This window comes from Protopterus annectens, chromosome 1.part1 (assembly GCF_019279795.1).
Source record: "Protopterus annectens isolate FY-2018-M chromosome 1.part1, PAN1.0, whole genome shotgun sequence".
Taxonomy (NCBI): Eukaryota; Metazoa; Chordata; order Ceratodontiformes; family Protopteridae; genus Protopterus; species Protopterus annectens.
The window spans coordinates 1,284,962,028-1,284,987,164 of record NC_056726.1 but is presented as its reverse complement, the minus strand read 5'-3'; the positions used below and the strand labels follow the sequence as shown (position 1 = coordinate 1,284,987,164).

Below are 25,137 nucleotides of genomic sequence, written 5' to 3'. Positions count from 1 at the left end.
TTTACTCAAAGTACTTTCAGTATCACATGCCAATTAGGGCAACAGCTCTCATGTTGGCAACATGATGGCATGTTCAGCAAATATAAAACTACATTTCTAAAGCTTCATAGTGAATGTGAAGATATAGTACATTCAATTCTCTTAGTTATAGGTTCATAGGTTGTTAGCCTTAATGGTGAGGGGCCATCAAGAATCTAAGCCCCCATTACCCAGTACTGGTGGGAGATTAACAATGTTCCATTAAGTAAAATTCCCCCCGTATGACATGGGTTAAAGTTTGCGATCTTCCATTCACTAGTTCAGATTGGTTTTAAATGTTGCTATGGAATTTCTCTACTTGATATATAAAGGTCTGTTCTGGAAATGCAGGTACACAGGTTTACGTACCAATCGTGCTGTTTGGTGTGTTTGATATTCTAGTATAGGTTTAAGTCTCTAGAGCAGGTGTTTGCTTTAAAATGTTTCTATTTAGGGTGAATAAGGTCCTAGAATATTGGGTTGTTCATAAGCAAGGATCATACCTGAGGAGTATTTGTGAAATAAAGCGTTCACTCTGTTTAGTGAGGAAATTTGGTTGTGTTTTAAGAAATTTTAATTGTTTAGTGAGGTACTTGCTGAATCAGGCATTATATTCAATAGTGGCCTTAATAAGGAGGGAATTATTAGAGCATGGTGGGATATGTTAAAACTACAGGATATGTTAAAACTAAAGGATTTTCTAACCACCACAGAGGCAAGGGAGTCAGTAAAGAGCCGGTTATCAATACAGGCAGCCAAGCGCCTGACCCAGATTTAAGCGGATTACGTATGGGTTTTCTGTATTGTCTATAGGGTCTGTGAAATATTTTAGCAAAGCATCTTTTGTATTTAAAGCATACATTGCTGAACATTTTTTATTTGTACAATTGTAATTGGGACATGCTATTATTCATGTATTGGCTAAATTAGTGGTTATTTAACTTGCAAACCTGAATACCCTGAAAAGATGAAAAGGAAGACAGTGAAGGTTTTTAGGTTTAACACAGTCAAATTCAAGATGAAATAAAAAAACATTGTTAAGAAAAGCTCAGGAAGTATGTAGTGAAACGATATTTATATGGAAATATCCAATTTAGTAACATCTATACAGTTAATAAAATTACTAAGCTGAGCATTTGCTTTTTGGGATTTTTTCATAACATCTATGTAATTGCTGTGTTACTTTTACTTAACTGAACTTCACTATTTCCACATCAATTATTAACCAAAAAAAAAAAATTACTTAAATTTACTATGGTACTAGTGGCTAATATCACCTTCAGTGGGATTGTTTCCTAGGTTACAACAATGCACATGCCAGCTATGGCATGGGTAGGGACCGACTTGGCATGGGCAACCAAGCATCTCTTTCAGGCATATATTGAAAAAAAACTTGCACTGCTGTGTGCTGCACAGGAGCTGCCTGTTTCTGCTACCACATCCCCAGCAAAATAAAGTGCAACTGAATCTATAGTGCTGCCTTTTTTCACATATCAGAACATCATATGATGATTTTCCACATTCCCCAAACCCAGTGTTGCACTTTCCCACTCCCACCCCAACAGTCAACTAACCAGACTGCCCCTCCCCTTTTTTTTTTACATATTTCTGGATCCACCACTGAGTTTATCTTGAATATTTACTTATTTCATTACTTTGGTTAATGTCATGACCTAAAGAAGACAAATCTTAAGTACATTTTGAGAAATAAACACTTAGTGAAGTGCATACAGTGAAGCCAGCGTGGCATAGATTTCATATTTATTACAATACCAACAGTATAAATAATACGATACACTAAATCACTGAAAAAGCAAGATAAATACAAATCAAGCTACATTTTTAAATGCTATACATGAACCTGGAGGTAATTTTCTGCATTTATTTTCAAACTAAGCTATTTAAGACAAGATCAAGCTGGAGAATGGCACACTTTCTATACAATAACACGTGTTGGAGAATACCTTCCTCTCTCTTTTGAGCTTCTGACATGAAGTCAGAAACAGATAAATAGTGCAGATATACAGGTATAGCAAGAATGCCATGATTATATGAACTAGTTGAATGTCAAGGTTTAGCCAGAAGTGGTATGATAACTTATTTCCTGTACCATCATGCATAGATTACTAAATGATAGTTCATGGAGTTCTTCACTAAGAATATAAATGGCTTTTTCAAAGTGCTAGAGTGGAGAGTATGACAAGATAGAAGCATGAACATACACACTGTAAAGGTTGTGCAGCCAGAACCAACATGTGCAGCAGGTATTAGCAGTTATTGGAGGGTAAATAACCCCCCCCAGGGGAGAAACAGCTGAAGCTTCACAGAGTCAGATGTCAAAAACAGATATTGTTTATGTAAATATGATTTAAATTTGTTTAACACCACTTAATAGAAATTATATCATCAATGGTTGGAAACCTGAGATGTAATGATGGTACAGAGTACCCACATATAAAAAGACACTAAGCTTGAATGTTAACAGTAATGGATTGTGTGCAAGAAGAAGCAAGTTCAAGATGAGCCTTCAGGGAGCAAAGACTAGAGAGTTGTGTTATTATAAATTCAATCAAGAAAAAACAAGTAGTAGTCAGCAAAAACAGGAGGTACACATGGGGTAAATACCACATTTTGAGAGCTCTTCCATAAACAGAATGGAAGGCAATAAAGGATGACTTCCTTTGATAAATAAGCCCAATTATATATTCCTATGAATTGTGTTAGTGAGGGAAATTAGGACTGTGGTGGTGATATGCTCAAGCTTAAATCTGTGCTGCTCACTACATAAAAGCCCCAGGTAATTTTTTTTGTGTGCTTGGTGGCAAAACAATGTAGCCTCTAAAGAAAGATTTATTTAATCTGTGTTTCAGAGGTGTTAATTGGCAGTTTTGGTGGTCTTGGGACCCTTATGACCCAGACCACAGTCATTAGAGACAAGTGGTACAAACAAGTTAACTTATGTTTATTATATTGTAATAATTTTTCTGTTCTCCAGAACAGATGTGCAATGATGGATATAAATTGGAGATGGACAAATAATTGATTGTAATATACATATTGTAATTCATGACTTCACTCTACAGTGAAGATTATGTGAGAAGAGTGAATCCTTTCAGAGGCAACCCACTTACATTAATTATGCATCACCCTAATGTCACTCATTACTCATACGAAGGTTGAAGAAACCAATCTTTAACTATTGGTTAAACTTCATTAGATGCCCACATTTTGACGCTGTGTGTGAAATACTGGCAGACATTATGCTCATCACTTAACATTCATCTATGCTTATCATTTACATATTCAACATTACACAAATTATTTGGGAGATGTTTGCCAGGCATAATTTTTCTCTACATGTAACTTAATTGAACTATCCAATCTTGTATGTACGGCCTTGTACATGACGAATTCTGTCCTGTGCACAGGGTGCATCATTTCATTCCTTCCATCTTCCTTTGCCTACTGTGCAACTCTGAACAAATCATTTAACCAGGAAGTGCTCCTGGGTTGCCCCCACAAAAAAAACGTGCAGAAGTGGCCAATAGTCTTACCCAGCTAACAAATGGATAAAGTTAAAAACTATTTGAAATACAACTCTTATGCACAGATTATCAAATAAAACATTCCTCTTCCTTTAAATCTCGTTCATACTGAGCAAAATATTTTTCAGAGTCAAACATGACATATGCTCACTCAAGGGTATTTTAGCATCTACTGAAAAACTGAAAAATATTTTTCTACTTTATGCAAAGATTTATAATTTGCATGTATGTAAATACTACTGAACTAGCAAATGAGAAGGTAACATATATGCTTTGTTAACCTGAAAAGTTATAGGCCCATTTTTGCATACAGAAAGTTAAAATTAGTTCACAAAAAAGCATATACATTTACAATAAAGAACATTTTCAATTTCACTTCTTCGGATTACTGCTAGGCCAGCTAGGTTGTGAAGGCTATAGAAAACAATGGTCTAGAAAACAATGGTCTTCATAAGATGATAGCAAAGTACAGTGCTAAACCAAAAGATCATTAATGCCTTATTTTAGTTATTGTGTAGATTAAAATACTGTTTGGGCAGTTCTCACTATTTGTCTTTCCATTGAAAAATTGCAATGTTCCACTAGGTCTTAAAAAGACATTTTTTATTTTATGTAAAATGCCAAATCAGTGTAGAAAATTAAAATTCAGCAGGGAGGGAATGCACATGTTCTTTCTCTGTTTCAGCAATTTCTCCCTCCCTCTCCAACTGATTCTTCAGTAAATTTGAAATACTGACAGCAGTCCTAAAATCCTAAAATGAAAAAAAAAGAAAAGAAAAAAGAAAAAAATGTTAGTTTCTGACTAAGAAGATACACAATGTTTTAATCGCGATATATATTTGTGTTTCACAACACTGTTTTACCATGTTATATTTGATTTCAATACACTAACAAAAAGTTATCCAAGCTTCTTCTGTAAGAAGTGCTTCATACAAAGAAATAGTCTGAAGAATTAGCATTTACTAATCAGTAATACTCACATCAATATGCAAAATGAACACGTGTAACTTAATTAGACAGCATTAAATATACATATTTTAAATTTTTCAATATAAGCTTCTAAGCAAATTGAATTCTTTCATATGATGCAAGAATAAAATTTATGAACACGTACAAAACAACTCATACAGGCAATGCTTAGTTTTTGTTAAAAAAAAAAAAAAAAACTGTCATGCTGTGAAAAATGGATTATAGTAGTATAGGTGCATATATGGCAGGGGTAATCAAGTTTGATCAATGGGACCATTCTACAAATTTCAGTCATTTTTATTTATTTATTTAAATTTGTTTACCGGGGAAGTCCGACTTGGAATGAAGCCAATTTTCAGCGGAGGCTCAGGGAGAAATGCTCCAGATACATATCTTTGTATCGTGGGAAGAAACTGGAGTACCCGGAGAAAACTCACATGAACGCAGGGAGGACATGCACACTCCACACAGGAGGCACTCCAGCTGAGAATTGAACAGGAGAACCTCTTGCTGTGAGGCAACAATGCTACCGCTGCACCACTGCGCCATCCATCAAAAGCACCATTACATAGTTATCTGGATAAATACAGCTGTCTTTGGTACAAATAATATGTTCCCATTCATTATGCCATAGCTCACTGAGACCTCACATTAGTCTCACCAGTCAGTAAACATTATAGATAGGAATTTCGCTGTCTACTGTAAAATTATGAAGATAATCACAGTTTCTAGAACCCTTGTCTGAGCATCTTTATCTATCCCTGATATGGTCAAATAAACAATTACTGCTACTAATAGATCAAATAACTATTTACAAGAATTAGCAGGCAATTAGACCACAACATACTAAACATTACAAAAGTAGTATTACATTACAAAAGGTAGTCTCAAGAGTTTTACTTTCCTTATACATCTGGATTGCCTGATTAGTTTGTACATTAGACTTATTTTGTAGGGGTGTTCAATGTCCTTAGTCTTTTCATATGCAACCTTATTATTCTCTCATCTCTCTGAACTTTAAACTTACTTGCATTTGGAAAATATTCCCATTTTCTATGCAGATTCCAGAGCATGTCTGTATGCCTGCCTGTCCTCCACTTCTGCTGAAATTTTGATGTAATGCACCCATTCGCTAATCTTAGCTCAGAGGTCATAACCTCTGTAAGCATCTGCTGCATACCAATAAATTCTGGTGGCTGTGTTTGCTTCCATTTCTTGGTTATGGCTTTTTTTTTTTGTTATCATAAGCATTACTGAAGTCAGTAGGACATTTAGGGGGTAGGGGGTATAAGCATGTTTTCATTAGGGCAACCTAAGAGATATAACTGAGGGTCAACATGCAGTGGCTTTTGAAATTCCTTATGAAGATTTTTCTTAATTTGGCTGGAGTATAGAAGTATTTGTGAAGACACTTCCATCCAAATATCCTAAATTTTCTGTCCTTAGTGCAGGCGTATAAAGGTTTCAGATATCTAAGCCATTTCTGGTGTGCTGAGTGTTTAATGATCTCTCTCCCAAACTGGTCTACTTTTTCGTATTTGTAAATGTTTGAGAAGCATCAGTGTCTTATAGAAGCCAGCTACCCTTGGATGCTCAACTGAATTTTCATTCCTAAAATGGCTACTTGGACAAGGTCAGTTTCCCTCAGAGCTACATTTTATAACATTCTGTCTGTCTCAATGACATTCTCAGTCCCATAAATACTCCACTTGCAATACCAGGAAGGACATATTTTGCCTTTACCTATTGCCACTGCAATATTCTTCTATTATTCAACATCTGATAATAGTGTCATAGCTGCTTTCCCCAGTTATTCGTGGGGAAGGTACCTTGATTTCAGAGTTGGGGGTAGCCTATCTGTAGGATAAGTTCCTTCAAGTGGTTGGGGGGGGGGTTAAATAAAGTTCTAGTGGCTGTAATGCTGGTTTTATTGGAAAAGGGTCACCACGGGCAGCCTGCTCAAGAATAGCCAAGTCCAAGTAATGTATTCCCAGTGGGATATCACATCTCCCTAATATCATATCTTCCCATACTGCTTTATGGGTGTTAAGTATAATCTTCATCCCTATAGTGAAGGTGGTAACCCCCCCCCCCCAATAAAGTTTGAGTATCCAGGATGAATATTCCTCTCATATGCCCAGGTAATGCGAGTTTTTCCCAAGCCACCTAAGGGTGGCCCCAGCACCCCCCCCCCCAAATTAAGGTTTTAGATTGTAAAACTATCTGTTTTTTTAAGTGGCTCCAGTGGAAAGGAGACCAGGTCTTGCATCTCATATAGGGATAGGATAAACCAATTTATTGCCCAAGACTTCTGATCCAGGTCCAAAGGGAGTATTTTCCAGTTCTGGAAATGTGCTAATACTTTGTACTTAATTTCCTCATAGGTGAGTGACTGATTTGTTGCCATGTGTCTGGAACCATAATCTTAAATATTTTCATTTGTTGTTCTTTAGTAAGAAGGGATAAGTATATGTGAATTCCTACTGAAAGTTTAAGTTGAGAGCAACTGCTTTAGTTTTCTGTACAATAATAGTACAGTCTGTAAAGCAGCCAAGTGTTTTGATTATATGAAAAAGGGTTAAGTCTTTTGCCAATCAGTCAATGTCAGTAGGATATCATCTGCAAATAAAGATATTTTTAGTTCTTGAAGACTTCAGTTTAGGCTTGTACAAGAGACTCCCCAATCTCCTGAGCTAATGGCTCCAGATAAAGTTCAAACATCAGAGGAAACATAGGATGGCCTAGTCTGGTGCCTCTTGTAATCTTAACTGGGGAACTGGGGGAGAATAACCCTGCACAGATCTTCACAACTCTCTATCGAACCAACATCGATGCACTGCACAAGGTTAATAAATGCGTCCGGAAAGATCATTCTTTTCAAAACACTATACAGAAAAGACCACTCTTCTCCATCAAATGCTTTCTCTGCATCTAAACAATGTGAGTGGCTTCCTTATTTCCTGAATCACAGTACACAATACATTATCATACATTTAAAGTCCCTCTATAAAGCCACATTCGTCTATGTGAATTAAGTTCAGCAAAAATGGTTATGAATGCCTTTCACACCATTAGACCAGCTACTGCACAGGAGGAAACTAAAGGTGGAGGAATCTCAGTCTATATTAAAACCAACCTCACATCTCAAAGTAACTAAAGTTTATGAGCCACTGAACTCATACATGTGCAACTCACCATAAACAGGGTCTTGTACCATATCCTTGTAACTACAGGTCTCCTCCACATCCCAATAAAACCACACTACCTGTCTCAATCTACTAGAGGCCCCCACTGTTCAAACCATTACAGTATTCATGGGGAATGTCAACTGCACCTCGATAGATGGGAAATCCTACCCCACTTCTAACGCACAAGCCCAGTGATGCCTAAACTTTGTTAATTCCAACAACCTGGAGCAATCAGTCCATTCTTCTACCAGGGGTCGGACACCCTTGACCTTGGGCCAATGTTCCTTACCCAATGTAATGTCTTCAGTAGTCAGATCTGACCATAAGGCAGTATTGCTGTAAATAAAAATTAAATCCAGGGATCCAGCAAAACTGAAAACCTTCAGGAACTATTCCAAGCTAATCCCTCCCTACTAACAGGCTAAATTCCAAGCACCCGCAAATCCAAGTAAACACCATAGCATATGTTGAGCTATTTATAAAATCCCTGTACAGCCATAGTCATAGCTGCACAGAGTGAGAAGCTGTGCCCATTTGTATCAAGAATAAGACAAACTCAAAAGACAAGCCACCATGATGGAATCATATCAATCAGTTATACAACAAAAGAAAAAAAATCTTGGCCAAGTGTAGGAGGAACAAAGCCATACATACTAAAAGCTCCCTAACCAATCTCAACAGGCAGATAAAAGGATTAATTAATACTTCAAAGGCTAAATTTGTAGAAAGAAAATAGCTTCTCAGGCAAAGGACAACCACAAAGCTTTCGACAGCTATGTCTGTAACCTCAGTGTAAATATACAACAATGCACAGAATGTAATGTAAATCACATCACCCACACTGTATCAAAGTCCATTACCAACCTTTTGGCTTACAGGTTTAACTCAAATTTCTCCCCCAACTCTCCGCCTGATAGTCCAAAGAAGTATCTCATACCACAAACCCCCAACCAATACTAGGGAACAGGTCATAGATGCAGTGTTTTTGGTCTTGGAAAGTGCACTGATGGGCCCTGATAATATCCTGGGATGCCTAACAAATAGTTACAAGGCATAACAAACTTGCACTTGAATCATTTTTCAACTGGAGCCTACAGTCAGGTTTTGTGCCCAAGAAAATAGAAAATGGCTACAGTTATTTCTCTGACAAAGGAGGTCCAACTAATGCTTAGGGTAACTACAGGTCCATACGTCTCACCAGCGTCATATTTAAGTCCATGGAAAGAATCATCATGGACATGATAAATGAGGACATAGGTAACCCACAAATGCTAGACCCTCACAATTCAGCTTTGTTAAAAGAAGGTGGTACCTATTAAATCTGGTGGACTTTTTTGAGAGGGTCATCAAAGCACTGGATGAAGGCAAGACTGTGCACACAGCTTAACTCGACCTGGCCAAAGCTTTTGATTCAATACCCCACTCAGGCATTATAGACAAGCTCACTACTTTAGGTATAAACCCTTTCATCACTCACTGGATAGTCAACTGGCTCACTGATGGGACTCATGAGGTCAAAATTGGTGAGGCCACCTCCACCAAGAGGCAAGTCACTAGCAAAGTCCACCAGGGCTTGGTAACAGGTCTACTCCTTTTTTGGCATCTGTTTCTCTGAAGTGGAAACAAATGCTGAAAGTTTATGGCTGCCTAAGTTCACAGATAATTGCAAGCAGGGGTTTATCATAGACTCCCCTATAGACACAAGCATTCTTCAAGAAGGCCCATCTCTAACTAACAAATGGTGCCAAAGCCGTAGTCTTAAACTCATTGGTAAGACTGCTTAATTGTACATTTTGGGAAGTCAACCATCCAAACTAATTACCATGTTGATAATATACCCCAAGCATTGACCCAGTGATCAGGGATCTGGGTATGCATACATACAGTAGCCTTACTTTTGACCATCATATGGCCACGGTGATGAGAAAATCCTTTTATGTTGTGCAACTTATAAGTAAGGACATGGGATCTAGGTCCAAAAATGTCATTATCCCACATTACTCTGCCCTTTTCAGACCAAGCAGAGTACTGTGCTCCCATTGGTATGTACCTGACCAGGCATATGCAGCAACTAGAATGACCTCAGAGGTACCTTACAAAAAGAATGCAAGGTCTAACTAACGTACGTTATGCAGAGCGCCTTAAAGCCCTTTCTCTCTACTCAATCTCCTATAGATTGCTGAGGGGTAATCTATTCCTGGCTTACAAGGCATCCACAAATCACACTTCTGAATCTCCTGCATATTTGTAAACCAAACAGTACCAGAAATACAATGTCTAAGGACTTAACTTTTGTCTGTGACTTAAATAGAACATGCTGACGAGACATATGCATCCCAGAGACTTCTCCTCCTATGGCTCAGGCTTCCCATCCATCTCAAGCAGAGTTCAAATTGTACCCAACTTAACAGCAACCTAGACCAGTGGATAGAGAGCAGGAAATTTACACCAGGCCTGGCATCCATGTCTGTTATGGACAGAAGTAACTTATAAAGGCCTGGTCTTGTATGGTTTGTTTGATTTTACTTTTGAGCTCATCCCACTCTCCTGCATTTTGGATAAATTTATTTTTACTGCCTCAATTAACTACTTAATGTAAGACTTTTGCTGAAGAATGTATGTTTTGAACCTCCAATGTCTTGGAAGGTTTCACAGTCTCGGAAGTCAAGAAGACCTGCCCCAGGAACTTAACTTGCCCAGTCTCCCTGATTAAATACTTCTCCTTGCTTACATACGATATATATGTGTTTATGTAAGTATATATATTACATACACATACACACACACACATACATATGCTTGCACGCACACACACACACACACACACACACACACACACACACACAGACACATATAATATATGCATATGTATGTTATAGATGGATCCCCTTCGGATTACCGAAGTTTCAAAATTTTGAAATGCATATGGCCGAGACCCTATGATCAAAGTTTTGAAACATCGAAAGTAAAATAGAAAAATAAAAGTAAATGAAAACATGTTTTTTGTATGTTTTTACAGGGTCAAGCTCCTGTGTGCCACCCACACACCCTGCTAATTAAATATACCAACTCTGAGATTGCACTACAGTGAGGAAAACGGTAATTCTCCCATTCCGTGCTGTACGGGAATTTCCATTAAAAATGTTCAAAGTTTCAAAACTTCAATCATATGGTCTTGGCCATATGCATTTCAAAGTTTTGAAACTTCAATAATCCGAAGGGGACCTATTAAATCCACTCATGTGGGGGCTCCCCATACCCCACAACCCCCAACTAAATATACCAACTCCAAGATCAATCTACAGTAAGGAAAGGGGTAAAGTTCACTGTGGAGGCCAAGTGGTCTTTTCCCATGGTAACTTTCCCGTCATCCAAGTGTTCATTGTTTTCTGATTACAGCAAAGTCATCTCAAAATTTACAGATTTGTGGGTTTTCGTGCATTAGAAGTAGATCCATTTATATTTTTATATATATATATATATATATATATATATATATATATATATATATTTATATATAGATATATATATATATATATATATATATATATATATATATACATATTGGATGACGGGAAAGTTACCAATAGTATCTGTGGCCCACTGTGGATTGCTCCAGTGTTGATCTTGTGAGGCTGGTGGTAGGTTCAGTACAGCTTCCCAGGCACTTTCAGGGTCTCGGTAAGTTTTAGGTCCACTCACTAGAAAAAAAAAAAGTTTTAAAAGTTGCTGGATACAAAAGTTTAAAGCGTATCCCCTGGACCTTGCACAGCTTCATGATCGGGAGATATGAAGCTGACAATCACCTGGTTGGAGCCAACAAGTCCGGGTCAACAAAGATTCTTATGGCTACCCACATTAATTTATATTTTGGTTGCCTCAGTTTGGTAAGAATTTGATCTTTTAAAGCATAAGTTTCAAATCTCACTATGATTTGCCTTGAGAGAGCTGAAGCAGTACATATGAGGTTCCATGACACTCTATGTGCCCTTTCTATTCATATCTTAACTTTCTCCATACCAGTCCATGTGCCCAACAGCATTTTTGCATAGCGAAGGCAGTATCTACACTCCAAATGTTCTGGGACACCCAATAACCTTAACTTTTCTAGCTCAGTACTCAATGTTTATTAATCTCACCTTGAAATATTCATGTCTTGCCTCCAGTTGAGTGGTGTGCATGTGTGTTTCATCTCACAGTGATTGAATGGCGTCAGGGTGTTTAGTTTGGTTATTTGCTGAAGACGTTACTCAGTTCTAGCAGCATACATTTGCAGAGTATCCTTCATTTCCTTTAGTTCTGGCAAGATTTATGTAAGTTTTGATTGTTGTGGTTTTGTCTGACTGAGGTTGTATAATTACTCATGGTTCCACATGTTGCTCAGGACCACATGCTGTTGCCAGCTTTAGCAACAGATTTTCATATTATTCAAGTCCATTTTCTTTGTTTTATTCTTCATATGCTGGTTGTTAGGTCTCTTAATATGGTGACACCTTGTTATTGCCTGGTAGGATTCATTTTCTGCTGGTACTTTTACACAAAATGCTTCTGGAGGTGGTGGAGTATCCCAGTTGGTGTGCTCATATCTCGGTTGCCATACTGGAAGTCTAATCCAAAATGGGTTTTGACTCTTTTCTCCTGTTGTGGGGCAACATGAGACTATTATAAGTAAGGAGAGTAAAAGTGGCAATTAAAGGGTACCACCGATGAACTGGTGTCAGTAATATAAATAGCTACAAATATTAAACAGACCAAGGAAGCACCAGTAGTAACAATAAATAAGCACACCTCAATCATTACTTCATCCTCACCTATCTACCCAATAGCTACTCAAAAATCTCTCTCTTCAAGCCTATTTCCCATAACTCCATTCCACTGCTGTAACCCAAAAACACTTATAATGTCAGTCGCAATGTCGAGGTAATGTTTCTACTCATCTCTGCTAAAAATGCCGTAATAAACAAACCATCTTTCTTCACCATACATCAGTATGGTGACATCCACCCCAAACCATAGAATACACCCTAAAAGTTTAAAAATAGTCACTCATTAGAAGCATATGTAACAGAAGATTTTCATGCCCGGATGCCCAAACACAACTCAGACATGCCAGCCACAACAGAGACATGGCTAAAGCCTGAAATAAAAGATGCTGGTTATATTATTATTATGCTCGATAGAACACATAACAAAGCAGGTGGAATAGCTATAATCTTTCCAAATATGATCACACTAACTCCTTATTCAGGCAAAATCCCAAATTTTGTAAAAGCAGAAATCCTAATCTTATTCCTTAAACTTAATACAAGAACATACGCAATGCTTCGCTATATATCCCCCCCCCCCCTCGCACAGACCATTCCAATTCTTGAAAATGTACCATCCTAGATAGCGGATACAATCATAAATTAAATTATTCTCGTGGGTGATATGAACATTGACTGGCAGCATTTATCTGCAAATTCAGCAATCAACAGCATGAACACTGGATTCACTCAACTTATTAATACACCAACAAAATATTGCAAAATAATTCCCAACAATCTAACCCGGATTGGATTCTGGTTACCAGCCCATCTAATTTCACCTCCACAAGTACCCTTCCTGATACTCTAAGTGATCACCTGCAAGCTTATAGCCACACGACTAACAAAATAACTTAAGCTCAAAACTACCCATAGTCTCTCCAAATTCTCCAAGGACTCTTTTATTGAAGCTCTGAAAGCAGTTAACCGATCCACCCTAAAAAGACTCCCCTTAAATGATGCAGTTGAATACTTCAGTGCAACATTTCTAAATGTTCTTAGCACCTCAGCCCCACAGCATACAAAAGGAATTAAAAACAGCCATACCCTATGGCTCACCAGACAATGCAAACTACTTATGAAGGATGGTGTCAGCTATTCAGACAGCTATGAAACCAAGTCATGAAACAAGTTAAGAGATAAAATGTCTTATTATACTTTGCTACAAGATAACCTAAAAACAACTCTAAAACATTCTGGCCCTCCATATCCCCGCTAATCAGCCCGGGTACAAAAAAAGGATCCCAGTCCATGCCCAGACATGCTCCTCTTCAAACAGTTACTGCTATCATAGGTGGTTAATAGGCTAATGGCCCTTGGGGATTTACATGCCTATCCATGTAATACCGTGTTCCCTAATTGGCCTTGGTTAGATGGTTGTTATTCGCAGAGCAAGTCTATGATCAGCACAGTCTGCTCCTGTCCATGAGGGACATCGGTGCCACCCCTGGGGTGAATTTATGGTCTTCCATCCAACTGTCTACATTGCGTTTGAAAGGGGTTATTGAGGAGCGCTGCTTAAGATGGATCGGGAGTTTATTCCAGATGAGCAGCAATCTCAGAGATACGTCTGTCTCGCCAGCATGTTCTGTTAATGTCACAGGCGAGGTCGAGATCCCTGGACCAAGTGACTCCTGTATAATTTGATTTGCAGAAGTGCAGCATTTCCACTGGGGCAGGGTCAGAGACTGCTCTGCAGGCCAGGCACAAGTTGCGTTTTAGCAGGCTTTAGGATACAGAGTACAGCAACATGGCGTTCGGTCTTTCCATGTAGGTTATGTTTTGGTTCCCCTGGGTTATATTTTGGAGGACCTGATTTTCTTGGTGAGAAACCTCTGTGGTCTCTCCAGTTGCTGCAGGTGTTTGGTAAGGTAAATGTAAAATGGAGCGTTGTACTCTAGTAGTGATCTGATGAGGGTTGAGTACAGAGGAGTTATAACATCCTTAGTTTTGGATATGATGCCCTTACTTATGAGATGGGCAACATAGAATGCTTTCCTTACCACTGTGGACACATGGTGACTGACGTTTAGATTGCTATCAACCTGTTCCCAAATCTCGCACCACAAGCATCTTAACTCAGTTCAAAAACAAAAAAATGGCAACACCCCAAAGTGGTCCACCGAGTAGCTGGGCAAATTTATTGATATCCATCTAGACGTTTAGTGCTTTCATTCCTAACATACATAATTCTTCAGAACTAATTACAGACAAAAAAATGAGGCATTTAAATATATTAGGTCCACCAGGCAACCAATCATGGAAATGTAAAACAATTAATGTAAAATCCTGTAAAATATACAGGCCACCTTTACCCCCATTCAATTCTATTAAGATATTTTAATATAGAAATACATATTTTTTTACCTCAAACTGTTAAAAACAAAATACTTGAATACTCAATACAATCAATAACAATAATGGACAGAGAAAAAAATAAACCACATTAAGACTTAAGTTTTAAAACACTCACAACAGATGTTGCTTCATTTAATCCAGGGAAACAGCAATCATTCAGTTTAATTTATTAGAATATGATGAATTAAAGTGGCAAATCAGCCCAGGATCCCCCCTAGGATTGATATAAATTCTTTCCAAACCAACAAATAAAAAGTAATGATTTTCATACCTATCTATGTGCTTAACTAATGCATTTTTTTATTGTTATAGATAATATCATACGTATGTTCATATATACTTTCCTTGAATCTCAGTTTCATTTTATGCACATAAAAACTAGGGCAACATTGACAAATAACTAAATACACTAAACCTTTAATGTTACAGTTGCACTAAAAAGCTAAATTCAACAATTTGTGGTCCACTTTCCTTGTGTCCCCTACCAAAATGTGCCCATGCTGTGAACAAGTCCACATTAAAAGTGCCTTTTCTTTGTTAGTGTACAACACTGAATCTCTAATTCCATCTAACTACAAAACTGACTTTATAAATTTACTTTTCTTATACACAACCCTTGGTTTCATCCCAATGGCTTCCATAACTTTGTGGTTGGTAGGAAAAAACAACCAATTGTTTTCTATAATCTTCTTAATATTATCACTGTCTGTGCTGAACATCAAAATAAAAAAACCACCATATCCAAAGGTATCATTTTTATTTTTGTTCAGCACTAATCTCTCACCCATTGGAAGGAAGGGCGAGTAAAAACCTCCTTCCCTCTTACAAATTACTTCCTTGGAGACATTGAACACCGATCTAAATGGATATCCTCGAGCCAAAAACATGTCCCTCACTTTCTCACATTCATTAAAAAACACTGCAATTCTGAAACCATTCTAGCCACCCTGACATATTGCCCTTTAACTTTTTTTCTGAAACTCAGAATAATGCACCATTGCATTCAAACATGTTGATTTCCTATTAGTAGTATATGTTAAACCTGATATTTCAGTACTGACCCTCACCTCAGCATCTAAATAATTAATGGTAGAATATCATACAGGTGTTTACATTAAAAAAAAGATGTAGTTGTGTTAAGATAATCAATGAAACCCAATAATTCATCCAAAGACCCATCATTCCAGATACAAATATCATTAAGGAAATGTGTATATAAATTCAAATAGTTAACAAAATTGGTCTTGAAAAGAAATATTTCCCCCTATTATAACATCACTATATTTGAAAACAAAGGGACATATGCAGTGTCCACAGCAATGCTTTTCTTTTGCAAATAGTACCGGCCTTCAAAATATAATTATTTTCCAATACCAGTTCAGTCAAAATGCTAAAGGTATTAATCTCGTTCTGGGTAAAACTTACTTTCTATCAAAAATTCTTTAAACCAATAAAGGCCCTCTTCATATGGTATCACACTGTGCAAGTCTTTAACATCAATTGTACACAATATTATGTTCTTATCATATCTTACACGTCCACATTTGTACAAAAAACCCCATGAATCCTTAAGTAGATCTTCAAAGGGTAGAAATACAAGTCTTGACAAGTCCTAGACCTCCCAACATTAACTATAGGTCTGGGGGGGGGGGGGGGGTCTTGCAAACATTTGTGTGTCTTGGGTATACCAAAAATACTCAGTATATTGGGAAACCGTACCGCCAAATAAGTATGGGTCTCCTTAGTAATTTGCCCTTGCACAAAAAGGTAACTATTAAAAAATTGATGCTGGAAACAGCAATGTTGACCCTATTCCTAGAAACGCCTTCATAGGTATCGATGCTCATTAATAGTCAACAAAAAGTTAATTCGATAAATATAGTCTTCCTGATTCATAATAACCACTCATCCCACTTTTATTCTGAAAGCCCTGTCTAAACTTAATTTCTTTAATAATGCTCTTTCACCTACCATTAGATTCAGACATCCAAATTCATGGGGTTTCATTTTTTCTTGCATCTACCTCACACAATTTTTCATATAAAATAAGAACCAGATGGAAAGGGTGGTTGAATAGGCTACTTCTGATAACCCCCTTATTCAGTTGCTCAAAATCCATCTTTTAAAAACAGTTGCAAATTCAGTTTTCTTAAGTCCACCAATGTCTCTAAAATATTAGCTCTATGTTCAGGAACAAAGGCTAAAATTTTTGGATAACAAGTTTGTCACATCCTCATCCATTAAATATTCACTATAATTAAAAAGCTTACAATCCAATTTATGATTTGAAGTAATTTGCAAGTGTCCTTCCAATACTATGGTTTTGCTCTGTTCACATGGCTGTTTTGAAAACAGCCTCAGGGTGGGCTCCTCTAAAGGAGGAATAACCATGTTGCCATCAGACAAGAGGTCAGAGAGACTGAGGAACAAGAAGCGAGGGCAGGAGGAACAATAGGGGGGGTGTATCCCTCCTTCAATCAATCCAGATGGTGCACAACACATGTAACGGGGTACTAAAAATTAATGGAAGGCAGATACTGGGTGGCACAGACGTTAGAATTGCTTAGTTCTCTAGTTTGGTTATCAGCTGGAAAGCTTTCTGTTTACAGTCTGTACCTCATCAATGTGTCTTTTTTGTCTGGTTTTGTTCCACAGGGCACACCCAGGAGGCGTCCCCTTATGGTGCTCAAACCAAACTATCTTGTTAACACCGAAGAGTAGTGGCAATACTCTGAAATCTCCCTGCATCATCTCAGACAGCAAATATCTGTCAGAGAGTAAAACTACCTAGAAAAATGCATTCTGCCACTTGAATTCATCCTCTTAAGTCACTGCCCAAAGGCTGTGATGACAGATCAGGACAAAGACATAGACTGACTATGTAAATTGACATCTGCACCTTTTTAGACAATTCTGACAGTCTAGCATAACGCCAACAATACTGCCTCTGTTCCATGCACCCACTGATCAGTTTCCATATCTCAGTCTCTACATCTTACTACTAAACACCCAAAGATCCTCAAGCTCCCCACCTAACAGATGTTCTCTCCCACTTTACAGAAGAACCATGACATCAGATAAAAAGGTGCTAAGGGGAATCATTCTAGTATACAATGAAAATCAGAGTCACTTGAGGCAAAGTGTGCAAAATTTGCAACAGAAATGCCGCCTCATACTTTCGCCTGCAGGATACTCCCCAGATACTGGTTGTGACTCAAGTCCATGTACAATGGAAATCACAAAAAGGAAGAGATGTAAGCCAAACCCTTAATGGGTTACCACATGTACCCTGAACATGTAATGCAAAGCCAAAATATAAGCACAACTCACTTCAAATCCTTTCTGCCCTGCCCTTAAACTGCTGTTGTATGGAAAGTTCTACCATAATGTTCTGCTGCCAATTCATTGGTTTACGCTATATCATTTTGTAGAATATGACATAAATAATAGCATCGAGAGGACTGTAATATAGTCTGGACTTAAGTAACATGGTATGAAAACACTAAATGCACCTTTTTATTCGTCCAAATACCTGCTCCACTACTTTCCAAGCATGAGCTGTATTACAGCACATTTCCTGCATGGCCTAAGGCCGCTGTATGATGATGATAAATCAGGGCTCTAGCGTATATCTGACATTACCTGCATATGCAATAATGCACTCCTATTACATGTGGAGTTCTCCCAGCACATATGCTGTGTGTATAGGCAACGCCCATCAGTCCAGAATGAGTGTGCACCTACTAGGTGACTCTCTGGGGAAGTACCTTTGTAGGAGCAGCTGCTACAGGTCAAACATGTGCCCTGTATGGTGAATCGTGCTCACAGCCTGGGCAGTGCACAGATATTGTAAATGATGTTCTGGGCATTAGAGACTACTAGGTAGTTCAGAGAGTGGAAGTCCCACCCATTTTTATGTCGCTGGCCATCTGGACCAGTTGAGGCCATAATAGCAACATGTGTGCAATCTATATAGAACCTCAATAGAATGGGCTATAGGAGCAATGCTAGGCAACCAATAATGGGAACCATAAGATGCCCAGTCATATTCATCTTTATGTATGCAAATGTAAAATTTCTTACCGCTAAGTACTTGAAAAAGAGAGTGTAAATCTCCAAAACTGAGCAAGGTCATACAGGATATGGGGTAAATCTAGATCTAGCCATCCAGTCACCAAGACTAGCAGTAAAAGGGCAGTCAAAATACCACTTTGACCTGCTGGTAATCTATAGCCCAAAGGGCAGTGATGAACAGAAATTAAATTTAAAATTTATAGTTGCAGGTTTGCTTATAATAAAAAAGTAGAAGTGTACAAATGTCACAGTCCACTGTCATTTACATACAAATAGAAAAAATTATATACACAAAATATGTATTATTAAAGTTCTAAATTAGAAGTTCAGGTCAAGGATACATCAGCTACTATCTTTGAAGTGAATGTAACAGAAGTCCTGGAGAATTGCATACTTAAGTTCACCTTTGAATTTTTCAGGAGTGGCTCCTGGCTGATAGCTGCTGGTATTTTGTTCCAAATGAGGGGGCTAGCTTTCAGAACGCTCTTTCGCCTATTGTTGTCTAGATGCTGGGCCTTATTAGGGACATGCAGTAGTGTAACTAGGGTGAGGCGAAGGAGTCAATTGCCCCAGAGTGTTGTGGGGTACAATTAGTTGATCCAAATTGCTCATTAATGCATACTAGCTTTTAAAAGCCAGTATTCCATTTGCAGTTAAACTCAAACTTTTTAGTGCTCTGTGTGTGGTCAAAACTGTAGCAACTGCTTGCTACATTTGCTGCTGGTTAAAAAATATTTACAACTGAAACATGAGCACTGTAACACTTCACTTGAGGTATAAACTGTTGACAGGGCACAGAAACAGAACCTGCTTGGCTGACGCAGGAAGCAGGCATATTGTGGATTTGGCTACCTGGTTGGTGTGTCAGTAAAAGAAGAGGAATTTTGTTTGGTTCTTCACTTGAAGAGCTAAGGAGGTGTGCTGCTAGTTCATGGTACAAGCACAGGGCACTGTATGAGCCAGCTATGCTTATGGAGAGACATGGTTTCTTGTGGGTCATCTCTTAATGAGCAGTGTGTCCTCTCTTAATGAGTAGTTCTGCTGCCTAATTTAAAAAAAATGGGGGGAGGACAGTGACATAGTTTTCAAAATTTTGAAAATTTGTGTGCCTAGTTTTTGCAGTGTAGCTCCTTCATTGGTAGGCAACCATTTTAACTGCTGCAGGAGTTGGCAGTGATGTGCTTTTTGATTGGCCAGAAAAACAAATTTGCAGATTTTGTTGATAACTGGAGTCTGTGTGTGTTGGTACTGCCACTACATATTCAACATGGTGACAGAAATAAAAAGGACTACAGTGCTTGAAGCAGTTCATGCCAGCTGCTGTAGGGTTTGTTTTGTCCAGAGTCTGAGCTGGTGAACTAGGGATTCCTCTAGTGTACCACAGCTACATGCAATTACAGGCCATTCTTGATTTCCGAAAACATCAGCCTTAAGCAGATATCACATTCACTTCTTTTAAAAAGAAAATGCTTGATTTTAATCCCATTTAAAACTCTCATTTATTGTATAAATTGCTACAATTCTAAATAATTTTGTCATAATTTTAATCAATTATTTTGTTTTCTCACTCTCCACTGAAGTACCAGTCCCTCAACTGCATTTATTCAATTCCCATCTGTGAATGTCAAAAATAAACCCATCAATGGCTACAAATCAACTTGGAACTTGCAAGGCATTTTGAGCTGTCTCGTTCTTCATATATTACATGTGAGAAAACAATCAATGAATTTAGTAATTGTATCAGAAGGAATATATTATTTCTGTTTTAAAAGACAGGTTTAAAGATTACTGTAAGTTAGCAAAGACTCTACCATATATAAAGCATGTTTTAAACAAAAACTAAAACAAGTAGTTTAGGAGTCAGTTGATACTTCTGTGACCAATTTGAAACACTGTGGTAACGTATACAACTCAGGTACAGTGTTTTGAGTAGAATCAGAAATCAAGTTTAGACAGACTGTTAAGTGAAGCCAGAAGGACAACAGATATGCTACTGCATATAAATGCAGAGTCGATTTTCAGGTTTACAGTTTAAAAAGCATAAATCAAAAATAGAAGTCTGAAAAATAATAGCTGTAAGTGGCAAGAGCAAATCAAAGCAGACACTGCTAAAAATAACAAAGCACATGGTATCTAGTCCAAGACGGTGCCTGATAATACGCATTCAGGCAGAAACTATACCCATAAGCAATGCAGCATAAAGCAGAAACACCCACATTCCATAATCCAACTGAGTCTGTAGGCTATGTAAATGTCACTTTGCAAGATATATAAATGTGGTCATAACAAGAGCTGCTAGCAAAAATGCTTGTGGCACTGCTGAAATGCATAATGTGAATGCAGTCCAAACTGCAAAGAAAAGCAATCACGACTGCAGGTCAGAAAAGCTGGTTATTAAATGCATAAATGGTACATTTAAGCCTGGCAAAGTTGCAGAATGTAATATATTTTCTCAATCTACATCACTTGACTGTCTGATAAATTTGTAAAGTCTCCACACATACTTCTGATTCTCTTAATAGGCATTAGAGCATGTGGGACAGATATGGCTTGGCTTAGAAGAAGTACAAGATGATTGCTTCAAGTAGCGTCCTTGAGGAAATAAATACTCAAAGCAAAAAAAAAAAAATACTCAAGGCAAAACATTTTGGGTCATAATTCGGTTATAAAACTTTGTATGATAAAGTTCACGGTGTGCAGTTTAAGTGATTCTGACTGATACAAATCGACATCAGAAGCAAAGTCAGTGGTCAATGCAGTAAACCTAACACCAAGGAAGCAATGAGCCAAAGCATGTGCATATTTGCAATGAAAAATGAAAAAAACATTCAGCGTGTTCATGTATTGAAAACCAACAAGCTTTGAACACACAAAAGTATATTGTCAACCTATGGCCTATCCCCTAATGACTGGTTGGTTCTTCAGAGTGTCACAGCATACACTACGATCTGTGTAGAATAATACATAACTCATCCTTCAAAACTGTTTAAAAAATTATAAACTGGATTTTTGGAATTCTATATAATAATATCAATGTTAAGAATGAATTATCATATCTATACAACACTTTAATTGTCTATAAGACAGCTCCTAAAGATTCTTACTGGCAATACCCAACTAAAGGGTTTCAAGTACTATAATAACTTCCAAAATAGGCATCAAAATAACCATGAGTTATTTTGGTCATCCCTAAATAACCTAATACACCCAGGCCAAATTGCCACAGCCTGTCCTACTACCACCAAAAATGATTCCACGACTATTGAATTCAATGATACAATCAAGACAGCACTTTCTCTGACTAAAAATAGGCAGTTGTCTCCTCTCTCCCACTGATTTAGCAAACCAAAAATCAGTCTTTCTTTCACCTTGTTCCAAGTTCCATAAGAAGGGTTTTATTCAAACAAAAACGAGCAACTATAGCTGTTGTCAAAGTTCCAACCAACTTTCTAAGTAATCCTGTAGATGTGCTAAGATTCCTAGTCTTATCAGCTGGTTATTTATGGAAAACAATATCCAGTCAATCAGGAAAAGTCCTACATAACACCTCTTCATAAAGGAGATTCATCAGTGGAGCTAAACTATAAACCCCATAGCTATCCTATTACCTCCCTTAACCCTAGAGAAGTGTATTAATGCATAGCTCGTACAACATACAACCACACAATCGCTTCTTTAAAACCAAAAATGGATTCAGGCCCAACAACTGTACCAAAACAGCTCTTCTTAAATGTTATAATACAATTAATCAAATGAGAAATGAGGCAACCTAGTTTCTTCACTCTTCACCTTTCCAAAGCCCTTGATACCGTCTCTCAGCAAATACTCCTCTAAGAGCTTGCCTGCCTTGGTGTTTCAATCTCCTGGTTCCACAGCTAACTGTACAACTGTACAATTGGTAGCAAGCTCTTAAAAGGCAACAGGATTTCTCAGAATTTCAACCCGTTACATAGAAGATCCTCAAGGATCAGTACTAGGCTGCCTTCTAGTTAGCATCTTCCTAAGTAAAACTTCCTACCATTACTAAAATGGCCACCCTCTTACAATATGCTAAGGATTCCATCCTCATCCATAACTAAATTACAGGAAAATAAACAGTCTTTAACTGACATGGAGCCTACGCTTAATAAATGTAATCTATTTCTCAACCCTCCCCCCCAAAAAAAATAAATAAATAAAATGATGCTCTTCATCTCAAAACACCAACTAAGCTAGAAATATACATTCATATTAGATCAAGCAACATTACTATAATAGTAACAGCAAGTCAGTCAAAACTACTTGGAGTCATAATTTATGACAATCTGAAGTTCTGAAGTCTGACCATCAAGTACTTCACTCCATGAAAACACACCAGAAACTAGGATCACCCTAGCTGGTGAAACACTATTCACAGACACTGCCAGATAAACCTTAGTATCATATCAGCCTATCTTCTTACACCACTACTCTGTACCGCCTAGATTCTCACAAACATTAACACTTATGAAAGTAAATGGACAGCCTGCTGTAACAAAGTAGCAACATTTGCATCCAGTCTTCCATATAAAAATAATCATAGCCTGGCATTAAAACAGCTAAATTGGGTCAACCTTTCTAACTTGTTTATCTACTCCCAGTTAATCACCATGAACAACCTGGACTGGACCCACTCACGAAAAATGGATGATTCAGTAGTTTAAATCACAAAACCACTTTAATTGAATCAGTACATAAATCCAGAAACAAAATAGATAAGCGCTTTCGTCTAGATAATCTAGACTTCATTAGACAACAGTTAAAGAATAGATACTTCCTTTTATACAAACCAAACAGGAAGTGACACAATTCAAAGTTAATTAGGACAGATAAATGACTTTACATTAAATATTCATGAGATGAATAAAATAAGATAAGTTGATTCATAAATATTAGCATTTCATTATCCACTTCACCATCAGACATGTCCATTATTTCAGTAGTGCCCTCACTGTTTAAATTCCAAAATTTTAAACAGTTGGTAAATCTCCGACTTCGTGTTTGCAGTCATCTTTTAATACAGTGAGCAGCAATCTGCCTCCTTCTAGTGGTCAAAACTCCAGTAGCTTGGAAAATTTTCATCTAGTCCACATGAGTTTCAGCACTTCCTTAAAAACAGGTAACAGGCCTAGTGGTGGGACTTACCTGATAAATCAATGCAAATAATAAATTAATAAGTTAAATATATATGACTTCCATATTTTCACTTTATCTTTTCTTGGTTGACCGAGTTAGTGCCACTAAACTACTAGCCTCTTTTCAGGAGACAGCAGTGGCATTAGTTATGCTGTTAGGGGAATTTGGCCAGGGCATCTGGGAACTTCTGCTACTCTTGGTAGTAGGGGAAAGCATTAGTGTGTGACGCAACAGACTTCCTGCTCCAGGCACGGATGTGGCCTGGAGAAACAAGGAACTGGAATGAAAGTTGCTAATAATGTAGTCGAAATGGTAGAATCTCTACCAGAAGTTTTTTCTGATGATGTGGGTGCAGAAAAAATACTGACACTGGAGATAAAATAGATTGTAGCTGAAACAGAGATGGAATCAGATAAAAACTTTCAGAGGAGAATGTTTAAAGGAGAGACAGTTACCTCTTGAAAATGCATAATTACAACCTTCCAATCGGGACGACTGTGAGATAATTATTTGGAAGAAAGGGTAAAACAAAGTGAGACAAAGTGGAGCAGCAGTTTCATGGAGTGACGTCATGGTAAAAAGATAGAAGAAGAAAAAGAAGACTGTGCCAGAAAAAAAGTTCCAGAGACAACAACTTATGCACAAACTGTTAGAGAAAGAACAAAGAAGAAAAGTTTGGACAGATATGAGGTTTGGGACTGTCACAGCACCTCTGGGTGTCAAAGCAAAATATGTAACTACATTTATTTTAATTAATAAAGAGACTTTTTGTGACGATATTTGAGATTGGGCAGGGCATAGAAAATTTTTGTGGTGCATATGAACAAAAGAAAAATATTTATCAAAGGTCAGAATATGTGGTGCAAGCCTTTTACAGACAAACAAAAAAAAAGGAATAATGGTCCAGTTTAGAACAGAAGTTGAAGCAAAAGAACTGAAAGAACATTTGTTAACTATATGTAAAGAAGCAATGTATACTACAAAAATATATGATGAAAGACGACTATGGACTGGGGGGGGGTGGGA

At 37.6% G+C, this 25,137-nt stretch overlaps 1 protein-coding gene across 1 annotated transcript in view; it reads right to left on the bottom strand.

The window, feature by feature from the left end:
- Positions 1 to 1,762: 1,762 nt before the first annotated feature.
- The window catches only part of TMEM238 (transmembrane protein 238), a 113,316-nt gene continuing 89,941 nt past the window's right edge, over positions 1,763 to 25,137 (bottom strand). The window contains exon 2 of the mRNA XM_044081553.1: positions 1,763 to 4,315. The gene's annotated coding sequence lies outside the window, so the exon portion shown is untranslated. The remainder of the gene's footprint in view (positions 4,316 to 25,137) is intronic.